Genomic DNA, 16088 nt, shown 5'->3' with positions numbered 1-16088 from the left:
CCCGAACACCCAGGTGAAATGGCTCCCTTTAACTCCTAAGACTCTGGTTTTTGTTGCTTTCTTTTGTTTTGTTTTTAAGGCAGACTTTCTCTATGTGGACCTGGCCATCCTGGCATTTACTCTGTAGACTGAGACTGGCCTCAAACTCACAGAGATTTGCCTGTCTCTGCCTCTGAAATGCTGGGAATAATGGCATTTATCACCAAGCCAGGCTTTCTTTTAAAATTATTATTTTATTATTATTTTTATTATTATCATCTCTGTGTGTGTGTATGTGTGTGTGTGTGTGTGTGTGTGTGTGAGAGAGAGTGCATGTGAGAAGAGAGAGGGGGAGAGGGGGAGGGAGAGAGGGAGAGAGGGAGGAAGAGAGAGGGGGGAGAAGGACAGAGAAAGGGAGAGGTAGAGAGGGAGAGAGGGAAAGGGAGAGAGGGAGGGAGAGAGGGGGAGGGAGGGGGAGGAGAAGGAGAGGGAGGGGGGCTATGGGGTAGGATGTGCATGTGGAAGGGAGTCAATTCTCTCCCCAGGGTTCCGGGAATTAAACTTGGTTGACCAGGATTTCATGGAAAGGGCTTTTACAGGCTGGGCCATCTCTCTGGCACACTCCTAAGCATCTCTAAAAGACTTCCCTTGACTTGCTCAGCGCCATAATACATCTTACAGGCTCAGCAGAAAACTGTAGAAACCTACCTCCAAAGGTACAGGCTAGGCTTCTGTGTGTGTGCCAGTTACCACAGTGACACATAGGGTAGCAATCCCGCACCGTAGCCCAGGAGGCTGGTCCCCCATGTTCTCACCATGTTCCCTTGTTATTCCTTCTTCATTTTCTCTTTGTCCCTTCCCACTTTCAACATATCCTGGGGGCACGCTTTCAGGCAGTTTTTCCTCAGTCCAATTATTCTTTAATTTTAAATAATATAGTAACTTTGGTGTTTTAATTTGTACTTTAACAAAACTAATTGGCAGCGGATGGGCAGACACAGCGTCAACGAACCAGCCAAGGATTGGGGGATATATGCAGACTAACACCAAAACAGCCACTGATAAAATGGGAGAGCTGGGGGGCTGGTGAGATGGCTCAGTGGGTAAGAGCACCCGACTGCTCTTCCGAAGGTCCAGAGTTCTAATCCCAGCAACCACATGGTGGCTCACAACCATCCGTAACGAGATCTGGCGCCCTCTTCTGGAGTCTGAAGACAGCTACAGTGTACTTACATGTAATAAATAAATAAATCTTAAAAAAAAAGAAATGGGAGAGCTGAGCAGTGCACCACTGAGTGTACATTTACTCACAGGCCGTTCTGGGAGGCCAGAAAACAGTGGCCTTGCTGCCTGCCTCCCAGATTCCCTCTTCTAAGCTACTTCCTTTCCATACACTCCAGCAAAGGGGTTTTCTGATAAATACTAGAACAGACAGTAGCAACAAATCTTCCTGAGTATATATGAAATTCACTGGATTGTCAACAAACTCACTTTTACTGTAAAAATATAGACTCTCTGGACTTTCTGGTCATAAAGACATATACATATATAGCATTCTATACCGAAAAATCTGAGATGTACCCAATCTCATTATCTTCTTATCCCACAGTGTGACTTTCCTAAGTAACTCAGCAAAGATGTCACCATCTAGAGAGGCAACCGTCTAGGTGTTATGACACGGGTCAGTGATAGAGCATCTGCAAGCATGGATGAGGTTCTAAGTTTCCCCAACATTGCAACAAACCACAAAATCTAGGTGTCACTCTCCACAGCTCCCTCACCTTCAAAAATCCCACTCTACCGATGAAAGCTGCTGTCTAATTTTAACTTCTAAATATCTCTTAAAGGTTTCCCTTCCTTGTCTACCCATAAACAATACTATGGTCCATATCAGGTCATCCACTGTTCTAGTAACTTACTGCTCCAGCCCCATCCATCTCTTTCTTAGGCACTAGGCTATTGGCTATATTTTGTTCCTTGTGCATGTATGTGTCTTGCATTCCTACTTGCTGGTGCTGCTGTGTGGAACAGGCCCTGTCTTGAACCCTCACAAGCCTGGCTCTGTCTTTTTACCTCTCCAGGATGTCATGACCTCTTCCTTTGTCAGCCATTCAGTCAATGCACTAAGTTCTTATTGTGTAGCAAATGAGATCCAATACTGCTCCAGGTTCTTGCATATTGACTCTGTAAAGCTCTCAGAGGGAGCTAATCCAGCTTCCTAAAGTACTTGAACTTGGCCAGCCCACAGCAGTGGAAACATGTTCCCTCTAGCATTGGCTGCTTAGTAAGCCCTCCTATTCTTCCACAGCCAAATCTATCAGGTGATAGGTAGTCTCAGCTCCACCTGGCAGGGCAGCTCTACAATCTCATCTATTCTGTACTTCCAAGGATTTCTTGAGCTACATAGCATGTTTAAAGCCAACCCGAGGAACTTATGAGAAGACTTATCTCAAAAAAAATTTTTTTTCTTCTTTTTTATTTATTTGTTGTTTTTAGGTCTTGGGATGTAATTCAATGGTAAACCACTTTCTTAGCATGTATATATTGTGTGACAGTTTCCTCTGAGATTGAAACATTCCATCCTTCAGGAAGCTCCTTAAGAAAGATACCACTTCAGGAAGTCCCTGAAACTGACCAGATTCACTCTCCCTACCAGAGTAAGCAATAACAGCTAAGAGTCCCTCTAATAGGGAGGAACCTGAATTTCTCAGAAGACCCTCAGAGAAACTGAGCTGCAAAAAGACTGAGACTAGCCTAGCTGCCCGAAGAAGCAGGAACTAGCCTAGCTGCTGGGAAGAGGTTTAGCCCTGAAGCACCTAAGAAAGGACTCTCTCCAACCTGTTAGATCACTTCTTACTGCCCTTGAGTATAGGCTGGCTACTTGATGAGTTTTGACAACTGTGAGGCAGTACAAAGTGGTTCACTGCCAGGTCTCAACTTAGCCTGAAGAAGCCTAGCCACTTCCTCTTTCACCCCAAGTTCTCCACCCTGGAGAACCCCAAGTGCTAGGCATGCAGATGCACCTTCCTGACTGTTCCCCCCAACAACTACCTTGTCAGCATAATGCAGCCACGTGAGTGCCCCGAGTCAACACCGCGTGGAGCTGCATTCACACAGAGAAGGAGTCAACTTTGCTGCAGCCTCCAAAGGGAAGGCCCTGAGCAGCTCTTGCTACTTCCAGCCAGCGGACTGGTGGCAGGGCAACTTGGAAAGCAGCAGTTAAGAGAAGCAAAGAAGCTCACCTGCAGTGTGAGAATGGATGCCCAGCCTGCCTACTAATTATCTGGTGGCTGGTCCCCACCCTCTTCCATCCGTGCATATTTAATATTTCAGAGTGATCTTCCCAAGATGCAAATATGACCATCATACTTTCTATCACATGCACACAAGCTCAGCCTGTGACTCTGTCTCTGTCAACCCCCACCCCCCTACTTCTGTGCTCAGTTCAACATGACACAACCTGTACCAACACAGAACATGTCCATCCACTGTCGTTCCTCCACACTGCTTCTTTTCTCCAGATTACTTCCCTATGGAACCTTCTCAGACTCACCAGCCCTCAGCTACAGGTTCTGGAAACAGCAGACATCATTCCACAAAGCCATCAAATGAGCCACAGTTAATGCTGATTAGTCACCAGCAACACAAGGTCCCCAAAATGTCTTCTTTGGCTCAGTACAGAGAACTTGGAAATTATCACATGAAAGATGATGGCTAAGCAAGTACTCTAACACTGAGCTTAACAACCCCTCCCCCAAACAAACCCACTTTTAAAGATAGTCTCCCTAAACTGGCCAAGCTGGCCTTGACTCACAATACATCCCTACTAAGCCAGGCTGCGGACCATGGAGTGCTACTCCAGTTCCTTGCTTTGAGACAAGTGTTAGTAATAAAATACAAGCAAAGTAATTAAAGGTTTCTTTCCAGGGTTTTCCATCTCCCTCCTCCATCGTAAGCACAGAATTCCAGGTTATGTAGCACAAACGCACTCTCACTCTGGAACACTTCCCTGGGATGCTAGGTACCCAGACAAAAGCCCAGCTGTGCCTATGAGCTCAGAAATGCATCCATCAAAGAGCTCTGAACAGATACGTCCCTATCTAACAATTCAACAAGCAAGGCTACCCATCGTAGCCCTTCTCAGAGCCCCTTGTAGCACTGAAGGAGAGTCACTGGCACTCTAGATAGAAATATGAACTGTTTCCATTCTCACAAAAAATACCTCACTAATATACATTTTGAATTTTAACTTTTAATACGTATTTATTTACTTAGCAACAGAGACTCACTATGTAGCTCTCGCTAGCCAGAAAGACTATACACTCCAAACTGCCCTCAAATTTGTAGAGATCTGCTTGCTTCAGTCTCCTGAGTGGTGGAATATTACTGTAGAGATACTTCAATAATATATACAAAATTGCATCATCAATCAGTGTACATTTATCAGGCTCAAATATACACAATTTTGTATTCAGTGTCTCCCCATTCTGGTAAATCACCGTCAGTCAATCTTCAACTGGGTGAACTTGTCCTTCAGCAGACACCCATTGGTGTCCGAGAATATTTTGTTATCCTGAGTAAAGGGGAGGGATGCTCTCTGCTAGGGAGTAAGCAGAAGACATGGAATCAAAACACAGCATAACCCCTTACGGTGTCCCACAGGTGTGAGTGTCAGTCCTGCTTCTGTGAGGCGGGAGCAGTCTCCTTGGGTAGAAAACAGGCAGGCTTGCAAAGCGACTGCACCAACTCCATCCTATCCAACCCTGAGTATTCAACAGAGTGGGACTGACTAAAAACCCACAGAGCTGGGCAGCACAATAAATTAACAGTAATGTTGCTGTTTGGCAAACTCTATTGGGAGGCACTGGCAGCAACAAAGCAGAATCAGACTGGGAGTCCTAGTCTGAATGGATTTCTAAGTGACTATAACATGAACCAGAAATGTAATTTTAAGTGTTTCAGAAGATACATTTAATACGTAAAAAGAAACATGAAATTAATTTTAGTAGTGTATTTTCTTAAATACAATGACTCTAAAACATCACCTCTACATATTACTAATCATATATTAATAATATAAAATTTGTCAGATATTTTACTCTTCGTCTTTTTAAAAATTCCTTATGGAAGTTACATTTGGCACCTGTGACTTTTGCCTGGGCGCATTTCAACTGTTTAGGAGGCCCCCACACCCGAGCTTCCTCTGTGACAAATAGGCAGAGAAAGAGAATTTTGGAAGGATCATTGACAGGACCCTGGGGATGACTTTAAAGCTGTGTTTGCTTTCTTATATATGTTCTTCTCACTGTTCCCTTCCTGATTTGAATTATCATATATAAGTAAAATCGGATCAAACTATACGTACTTTGAACAGACAAAAGGCAGAGATGCCCTGTGAGGCTTCATGAATGCATCCGGCTCACTCGTTGAAAATGATGGATTGTGGGGATTTTGGAGAAAGGGTTGCCACCACGTAGTTCTTTGTTTGATGGCAAGGTCAAGGCAATTCTTGCCAAGTGGGTCCAGAATGCCAGTCCCATACTACCTCAAAACACATCTGAGTACTGACAAAGAGCCTTTCTTCTGATCTCACAAATAGGTGTGGCTTTTGCACACGTGCTTACATTACTGCCTGCATCTGGACAGAATGAATAACTGATGAAAATATTTCTACCCAAGTTACTCTAGGGCACCAGCTTATTGCTCAGTTTTTGTTTCATTCATTCATTCATTCATTCATTCATTCACTTACTCACTGTAGAGAGGAACTGGACTCCTAATCCTCCTGCCTCAGTCTTCTTAGAAGCAGGACTAATGTTCTGCGCCATGGTGCTCAGCTCAGATTCCCTTTGTATGTGCTCAGTGTGCACCCGCTCCCTAAGAAGCTTGGAGCCAATGACTCTCATGAACAGTTCTAGAAAGCCTTTTTGCAAACAAAATTTGAGGATTTCGAAAATTTACAAGATCCACTCTTTCTGTCTCAATTGAGGAGGCCAATGGCAAGGCCCTGTATGATCTCCATCCTCAAAATAAGACTGTAATGCACCTAAGACCTGATTTAAAATTATAAAGACAGGACAGTTGGGTCCCTTCAGGGTGGCTCCATCCCATCCCTCCCCCACTTGAAAGAGGTGAGGACAAGAGAACAAGATGATTTCCAATTTTAATATTAGTCTTTAGAAATCAGATTCCATTTCTACTCAAGGCTTTAACTTTCCCCCCAAATATGGGGCAGGGATCAGACGGTCTGGATGTGTCTCTTCTCTGTTTCTATCAGTCTTTCTATAATAAGCTTTGGCTGGTGCCCACATGCACGCACGCACGCAGGCACGCACCCACCTCTCTGTTCGACCCAACTGTTTTAATTCAAAAGGCCACAAGGCTAAAGAGTAGGGCTGAGTCCCCAAGACCCTGAACCATACACACTTAAGCAACAACACAAATTCTTTGTGGAATCTATACTTGTCCATATAAGGTGGATCTCTCAATTCGTGATTGGAGGCTACCAACTGAATGTGCTAAAAGCCTAAAAGCTGGCCCATAAGGCTTATTTCATAAGTCAACTGGAGTTTATATCACAGACTCGACAGGACAAGCTCCATGGCCACCATGCTGGCACCTAAAAATGTTTAAATTTCCATTAAAAAGTGGTCCTATTTTGAAGCACTTATGAAGTAGCCAGAGAAATTCACAGATTGAAATATATATATGACTTTCAGGTAGATTTCGGGGGATGTGGAAACAGAAAGAAAACAGGCCCCTGGGCCTGTGATCCCAACAATGGATCCTAGCCTTAGTCTTTTTGCCAACAACACTCAGCTCACAGGAAGCTAAATAGGGCTAAGAAAAGACGAGAAATACACTTAGGTTTTGCATTTTCCTTCCTCTGAAATTCTGCCATCCAGGAATGGATGAGAGGCAGCTGATAGAATCCACTCAGTAACACAATAAACATCAGAGAAAAGGCAGAGCCCACTACACTTCTTTGTAGCTCAACCTTGAACAACACCCCACTTAATGCTGGTGGTTGATGCTCCCTGAAGCATCCAGGTCTGTCCTGAGACTGTGATGGCTTTAGTGTACCTGGCCAAGCTTCATTCAGGCCTCTGGGGCCACGGAGAGGATAGAAGCTAGCTTAGCAGCGAAAGGACTGAAGGAGAAACTTGCAGAAGAGTCTCCATTAGGGATCCAGAGCCAAGGGGAGTCGTTATGACGATGATAAGGATGCTACTAAAGGGGCCTGGAAGAGCAGCACCCTAATATCAGCTACTGGGGATAAGCCAGCAATAGCAGAATTAGTGACCTTTGCTGTCATTTCTAGGAACTTCCTGGAGACTGATGACCTGGTTCTCTACTAAACAACGAGGCCAACGCACCATCTTCCCAAGAGTCCTGGTTTGTCTCATTTTTTTTTTATGTATTTATTTGGTTCACTGACACACCGCTGGTGTTTAAAATGCAGCACAGAACAAGCACATACTCAATGGCAATTGGGTATACAAAAGGAATTGAAGTTTTCTGAGGCAGAAGGCTGCTGCGGTAACCACCCTCTATGACATCCCTTCCTCACTTCAGCACGCTGGCCTCCTCTACCTGTCTACTCTCTTTAACCTGGCTGTCCCCAACACTGTAAACACACACAAAAACAGCTTAAAAAAACAAACAAATAAAACGTCTAGATTTCACTTGTTAATGTTGACTTCCAACATGTAAATAACAACATACACTGTTGTTACATTTTAATTACAAAAACAAAAAACAAAAAAAAAATCCAAATGCTCACACACACACACACACACACACACACACACACACACACACTGGCAAAGGTGCAGGGACGTAACCCCTGGAAGCAGGGCTGACAGCGATGCAAACCAGTCCATTCTGAAAGGCAAGATGGTAGGACAGGAGGAGAGATCAGAAATTCTGTAACCTTTCTAGCAGTGATCTCCACCAAAGAAAAGACCCTGAGAAGCAGCTGTGTTTGATGGAGCTATGACCAATGGTACAAAGCCGAGGCACAGTCTCAGGACAAAATAAGGAGAAAGAGTGACGAGTTAGTGCCATACTATGCAAGCCAAAGGCCTTAAGGAATACTTTGGGATGGGAGTGTAGCTCAGAGGCAAAGCTCCTGTCTAGCATGTGAGTCCCTCATTTGGATTCCTAGACTATCAAATAAACACACAAACAAAATGCCATCAAACTATACGGTAAAGGAAAGTGTTACCTACGAGATAACACTTTTTAAAAGTGCATGTAAATGTATTTATGCTATACTTTTGTTAAACACGTGTGTTCAATGACACCATGGAAGGAAATGTCTGTCTCTCTCTGCGCGCACGCATATATATGTGTGTGTGTGTGTGTTATTCTCAGTGTTAAGACTCTAGGTTATTTTTATCTTTTATGTGGTCTGTTTAGCTACCACTTAAAATTCCTACCATGGAGGCTCAAGAGTTAAAAGTAACACTTTCGGGCTGGAGAGATGGCTCAGCAGTGAAGACTGCTCTTCCAGAGGTCCTGAGTTCAATCCCAGCAACCACATGGTGGCTCACAACCATCGGTAATGGGATCTGATGCCACCTTCTGGAGTGTCTGAAGACAGCTACAGTATACTCATATAAATAAAATAAATCTTTAAAAAAATACTAACACTTGCTGCTCTTGCTGAGGACCAGAGTTTGGTTCTCAAGAGTTTGTGTGAGTGCATGCACACACAAATGAAAATATTAAAAATAAATATTCTCAGAGCTGGAGAGGTGGCTTAGCCATAAAGATTGATGGCTGCTCTTCCAGAGGACCTGTGTTCTGTGCCTAGCACCATATCAGATGGCTGTACAAGCCTGGACAGCTTCAGGGACTCCCCTGATCTTTTCAGACACACTTGGGCACCTATACCCACATGTGTGTGTGCTCTTAGACACATACAGTTAAAAATGAGATACACCTTTAAAAGTGTGCTATCATGGTTCCATGAAAACAAGTCAGGTGATACACACATGTGAAGCAAGATTCTTAACTTCATTCGCACCGCTATCCAGTCTGCTTGTGCCTTACACAAACCAGGCTCTGGAGAAATGAGAGGCACAGAGATGTGGAACAAGGAGAGGCAGGAGATGCTGGTGTCAAAGAGAAGGGAGATTTAAAAAAATGGACATTTTGTGAAATAAACATTTGCAGCTGTTGTCACATATTTACTATTTTGAAAACGCTTGTAAAATCCCTTTACATACCCTGAAGCAAAAAAAAAAAAAAAAAGAACATAGAGAACTGACCCAAGAAAAGGATATAAAGCACTTAGAAAAGATGCTTAGGTTTTCAATTAATTATTTAAATCAAAAATTTTAATATGTCTATGTATTTTGGCATCCCCAGTGGAATGGCTGCCAGTATTGGGTATGTACTGGGTGTGTCATTTCCTCTCCCTGTCTCACCATTAGCAACCATTAAATGCGAAGCAGCAGACTGTGAAAGTGAGATGTGCCTTGGTCCTCTCTTGAGCCCACAGATCTACCACACTTCCCGTAAGGGGTCACCTGAAAGGGTGACAGAGAGATGTGACTGACACTGAGAAAAAGGTATTTTCTTTCAGGATATGCCCCAGCTTCAGATACCGTGAGCCTCACAGGCACTGAGTGTCCCCTACCGAACCAATTCCTCTTAGGAGCAGGCCGAGAGAGTCTGGGAGCTCTAAGTACTTTTCTGTATTTACAAGAGTAGCCTCAACGAAACTCAACCACAGAGACATACGGAGGTGTGACCATTAACACATTAAACGAGTGACATGCAGGGGTGGTAGAGGTGGAACTGGGGTGGAACTGGGGTGGATCATAAAAGGAAGTGAGGTTGAATGGCTGGCCCAAGAAAAGACCCACGGTTCCCACTCTGTGGGCTGCAAATCAAGTCCAAAGGGTAACACAAGAAGTAATATGCCTCACAACTTAATGTTTAGAAACTTCCTGCCCCAAATCCATGCCAACTGTACTATACGCAAAACACACGCTCCTGGTCCCATGGAATGGTGTGATGTGCGTCAAATTAATTTCTCTTCAGAGAAGAGGGATGCATAGGAAATATAACATGTCAACAGCATTCATTTTTTTCCTTTTACATTTGTTTTGCCGGGGTATGAGGAGAGTGCACGCCACAGCAGAAGTGTAGAGATCTGAAAACAGCTTACAGCAGTCAGCTCGCTCCTTCCACCACATGGTTCCCAGGGATTGAACCCAGGTCCTCAAGCTTGGCGGGAAGCATCACTACTCACTGAGCCACGTCACTGGGCCTTCCATGACCTTCTAAAACTAACTGTATCCTCTCATGATGCTCCTCATAGCGACACCCGCATTCACAAGGGACTGCCAAGGATGCAACTAAATGCCCAGTATAGAAGGAGGAGAGGACTGAGCAGCGACACTCACCATGACAGCCTGGAAATTCTGTTGTAGGTAGGTACAGGGAGGTTAGAGGGAGCTCCTGGCAGGTTGGCAATGAGGGCCAGGAAACAGTACAGAGAACAGTGCACGTGGACAGATTGCCATACCAGAAACAATGCCGAGAAAGATAAGTGGCAAACTAGTTAGAGAAAGATGCCAGGGATGTTTATTAAAGCCTACTTCTTTTTTGCTTTTATAGTTATCTTATCAATGTTATAATATAATCAAAAATAAGTATTCAGAATCACCCACAAGGTGGACTATTCCTCCTTCACCCAATGCACCTTTAATAGCACCCGGCCCTCCAGCACACTCACACACATCATTTTTCCTAATATGCTATCCATCCCCCCATGCTTGAGAACGAGATGCTGAGTCAGGAATCAGGAGCACAGCCAACTGTGATTCATGGTTTTTGAGTAAGACAGACCTGGGATATTCAGAGTTAACTTGAAAGGCAGATGCACCCATCAAAGACTACCCATATTAGTAGAAGGTAAGGGTGACAGACTGATGTGTGGCTCAGGTTCAAACTAGTTCCTTACTAATCTAGAGAGTATGTTAACCACATGAGGCAACAGAGCAGCTTAGAATATTAAAACAGTTCATTCTAAAAAGAGACACAAGTGCAGCCCTGATCTCCACGCCATTGGATTAAAGGGTGTTTGGAAAAGGGCAAAAGAACAGGATTCTGTTGTTCTCGTGCTACTGGCTGAACTATGACACAGATATCACAGAAGTGAGGCTACAAGAATTGGGGACAAATGTGTGACTCTAGCAAAGGGAAGCCTGAAAAGATACTAAGGGGAAAAATATGTAAGGTTTTTTTTATTGGTTTATTGGTTTGGTTTTTTTGTTTGTTTGGTTGGTTGGTTGGTTTTGTTTTGCTTTGTTTGCTGTGACAAAATGTCTAGAGGAAAACGGGTATCTGAACTGTCTTGGAGGGAATCAGCCAATGGTCAGCTGGTTCGGTTGTTTCTGGCCTGATACAAGACAGAATGATCAGGCAGTGGAAGTGTACAGTCGAGGAAGTTCTTTACATGATGGTGACCAGGAAGCCAAAAGCACACCCCCACTGCCTTTCTTACTCCATCCAGCCTCAGAAAAGACCAATTGGGTTCAATCATTTCTCACCCAAACTAGTTGGAAATCAAAACACACAAGGCCTTGAGGACATTTTATACCTAAACCATAAGCCCATCTAACTAGTACTTAGATGCTAAGTCAGAACAAATATGGAATTAAAACTCAAATATGTTTTATTATCACTAAGGAAATAGCTCCATGTAGATAAATGGCCAGGTCTTCATTACCATCTCTTTGACCTCTCTACGCTGTGATATGGCTGACAATCTTCAAAACATCACAATAATTTCTCATTCACTACAATCTCAATTTTTTTTCTGTATGAGTATGAGTGTGTGTGTGTATTCATGTGTGTAGATCTAGTGTGTGTGCATATCTATGGAGACCAGAGGGCAAGGTCAGATGTTGTTCCTAGAGTACTATCCACCATGTTTTCTAAGACAGGGGTCTCTTATTGGCTTGGAACGGCCTGAGTAGTCAGTGTGGCTGGCTAGCAAATCCCAGAGATCCAAATGTCTATGTGTCCCCTGAACCCAGAGCTGACACTCTGGCACATGACACTGTGCCTGGCTTTCACTTGGGTCTGAGGATCAACCTCAGGAGCTCATGCTTCTGTGAGAATTGCTTTACTGAATGAGCAGTTCTACAAGCCTAGCCCCCTTCCTGCCTCGTTTGACCCCAATTCCTCCGTGTCCTTGATAAACTTTTCAACAATGGTAGCTTTTAAACACAAGCTCGGTGCCTTTCTTGTCTGTGTCTCAGTAGCATTCTCTTAGTGAGTGCATGAAGTTTCATGTCTTACATATCTCTTATATGCTTGTAAATCCTACACTGATAGCCCCTAGCTAGAATATTTTTGGAACCACATATCCAAAGGCTCATGAGGATCTCATCTGAGAGAGAGAGTGAACAGCTGCGAAACCCAGTGGTCGCCATTGCATGCTGCCCCCTCCCTTCCCCACCCACACTGTGCCAGCTCACTGGCCTCCCTCCACTGACTGATGGCAGTCCCACCCTTCCAGAAATAGCTTGGAGGAGAAATTCTAGGCTTCAGCCTGATTCCTATAGAGCATCCCATCAGTGAATTCTCTTAGTAATACCCCATCACATGGGAAGAAAGCCTTTGAGTCACCTCTGACAAAGTACCATCTCTGCATTAGAAAAGTCTTCAGCTTACCTGGGTAAACACCAACAGCAATGGGGCCTCACCAGCCCCTATGACCACACGCAGTCTAACAGATACGTTCACTGTACCATATCTCGGTGGGATTCAGGGATCACTTCTTAAAGGGCCTCCCAGACCCATAGGCTATTTTCAAGTCAGGTTTTTCGTGATACACTTAAAGCACGCATTTGTAGCTGCTCTTCCAAGAATCCCATTTTTCTAAAAAGACAATAAGCCATGTTTTTCCTTGACCTTATGGTCCATCGCCCTCTTGGTTGCTGCTACCTTCAGTACACCTCTCTCAGCACATGCTCAAACATGTCTGCTCCACAGTGAGACTTCCAAGGACTATCTATCTACAGCTGTGCCCTTCCCCTCTGGTGTCTGACCCCTCTGCCCATGCTCTGCTCTCATGAGCACACCCTGATCATGCCAGCCTGCATATCTGCACTCGCTAGAGCAGTGGGGAGAGGGCTTAGTAGCTCTGCTCACTGCTATTTCCCCCTTATTACCAACACTGCCACCCAAAGGAAATAGCAGGCTTGCCACATATATCATCGGGTTCATGCTGCTGACTGTAAGTAAAAACACAGTTGAGGCAAAACTTATTATTTGATCGAGGCCAGTGGATTTAAACTGGCTATTTCAATTTGCCATCAATAATGAAAAGCATGCAAAAATTTTTCATACTTTTTCAATATGAAAGCTTTATGAATCTATACCCATACCACAGTAAGTTCTGGTTAACCATAAGACAAGTGTTCATCAACCGCAAGTGGAATTCTGCTTTCATACTGGACTGGGGAGGCCCTAGCACAATGCCTGGCACACAGCAGACATTTAATAAAGATGTGGCAAACAGACAAGTAAATGAATCCAAGTAGCTTACAGGTTGTATTAATTGAAATTACAGAGACTACATTTTAAAAGCCTCATAGTATACATTTATAAGAAATATTTTAGAAAATTATGCTAGTGTATGTATATTCACTTAAAACAGACTTGAGGGCTGGAGAGAGGGCTCACTGGATAAAGTGATTCCTAGGCAAGCATGAGGATCTGAGTGCAGAGCCCTAGAACACATGTAAAGTCAGATGCACACACCTGTAATCCCAGCACTCTTTTGGCCAGATAGGAGGCAGACATAAGAGAACACCTTCAAGCTTGTCTAAAACAAAGTGGAAGGCAAGGGCCAACACCTGTGCTCACATATATATATATCTTACACACACACACACACACACACACACACACACACACACTACTACCACCACCACCATACCACAGAAGTCTTGAGTACAACCTACTAAAACGATTGCCTAATTCACAAATTGGTTCCAACTCCTACTCTGAAAAATCACTGATCTAAACTTGCATGTTGCACAACTTGTAGTGAACGGATCTCAGGGCACTTCCTCTGACCTCCAGTGAGGGCCTGGCACACTCAGCAAACAGGACTGGCAGGTGAGGAGGGCTGCTCCAAGCATCACAGAACCCAATGGACAGAAAAAATCTGTCCACCCAGTGATGCCAGTTTGCTTTTTTAATTAAGAGCAATTTTATGTAACTTATCACACTGTCAGGTAATTAACAAAACATGTAATTACCTTTAATTATATGCTACATATGGACTAATACACAAAATTCAAGGGGGAAGCTGCAGGATTTTCATACTTCAAAAAGACTCGGTTTGAACAGACCAGAAAAACCTAAGAAGTATTTTTTTCATTTACTTTCTACCCATCCCCCTTCATCCAAAGGCTTCAGAAGTGTAATCGTTCATATCAGGGGCAGAGAACAAGCAAATGATTAAGCTTCATTTCAGATTTACAAAGTCTCAATCATCAGAAGTCTTTTAAAAAGATACCACAATTATCAGATCCAAAGCCAGCCCTGGGCAGAAGCCATCGGGACAAGTACTAACGTGTAAGGAAGATTCTATCTGAGTTACCACAACTGTGCTTCTGAGGTCATGGCACTCCTGAGAACTTCCAGAGACTATGAACAAGGTTCCCATGGATGCACTATTCCCTTTTCGTTTCTAGGTGTGCATATACATGTGCATCTGGGTGAGTGTTCCTATCTGGGTGTACACGTGACTGCTGAGTGAACAGCCTGGATGTCATTCCTCTTGAGATGAATCTCATCCTTCTTGGATGGTTCAGAACTGTCCGGAAGAAACTCGATCTGTAATTTTGTAGAAGCACAGTGGAGGAGCTTAGTTAGGTTGGTAATGTGCTTGGAAACCTGATTTGGATATCCAGAAATCACACAAAAAAGTGATCAGACATAAACCAGTGCAATGGTGCTATGCACTATGAGGAATGGACGCAGCTCTTGGTTCCTTGAGCACTGGCCAGCTGACCCAGCCTAATTAGCAAGTACTAGACATCGAGAGACACCATCTCAAGAGGAATGGCATCCCGGCTGTTCACTCAGCAGTCACGTGTGTACACCCAGATACTATATAGCTATGGTAGCTGTGAGCGACCGGGTAGGTGCTGGAAATTGAACTCTAGTCCTCTAGAAGCGCAGTAAGTGCTCGTAACCTCTGAGTCGTCCCTTCAGCCACAACCACCTTCTGGTTTTCATCACTAGCTGTGTAAAATATGGCCAATTGAATATTGCTACAAGCACTAACTTTACTCCGAAGCATGATTTTAAGTACATTTGAACAAATGAGCTCTGTAGAAAACCAATTCCACTGAGCACAGTTCTCTGAAAATCAATAATTTCAAATATGTTTCCTTGACAAAAGAAAAAGCAACTTGTGTTTACACAGGCTATTAGTTTAAGATCATGGGAACCGTGTTTAAGAGCACCGGAGATGCGTTTTGGATACCAACACCACAAAGCCAGTAGGATTTGCTGAAGGAGGCAGAGGCGGCAGGAGGCTCATGAGATAGGCCTAAGCTGCACAGTGAGATCCAGAACATCAACAATAAAATTTACAAGTCTGACTGCCAAGAAATCCTGTCTGGTCCCCAACACATATAAATACCCACAATGCAAAACCTAAGTTTGCCATCAGTCTGTCCCTGCTCTGAACACCGCAGGCCACCACTCGATGACACTGAGAAATCAAACTCAAGAAATTATTCTAAACTAGTTTAAAACAATATACCTTAGACAATCTGTAAAAGAATTATACTGCCAGAAGGAAGTTAGTCTCCATGCAGCATAGACTACATGGTTCCATTCATACCTAAAGCAGGTATGAAAAAAAAGCAGGTAAAGCTGCTGTCAGTAGGTTGAACGGAGGGCAGAATGGTGAACAGCTGCTACTTGATCCAAAGACTTCCTTCTCGGTTGATGAAATAATAAATGATGTGAGGTGGTGGGTAGCAAACTGTCGGAACACCCAAAGTTCCTGCATAGTAAATACATTTTAAATGAGTGAATCAACTCATTTAATTATTAATTAT

General features: G+C 43.7%; 1 protein-coding gene across 12 annotated transcripts in view; it reads right to left on the bottom strand.

The window, feature by feature from the left end:
- The window catches only part of Foxp1 (forkhead box P1), a 597317-nt gene that overhangs the window by 311066 nt on the left and 270163 nt on the right, over positions 1 to 16088 (bottom strand). The gene's annotated exons all lie outside the window — the stretch shown is intronic.

This window comes from Mus caroli, unplaced genomic scaffold (assembly GCF_978045245.1).
Source record: "Mus caroli unplaced genomic scaffold, Mus_caroli_1 scaffold_7, whole genome shotgun sequence".
Classification (NCBI taxonomy): Eukaryota; Metazoa; Chordata; class Mammalia; order Rodentia; family Muridae; genus Mus; species Mus caroli.
The sequence above is the reverse complement of the archived record's forward strand: the minus strand, read 5'-3'. Positions and strand labels throughout refer to the sequence as shown.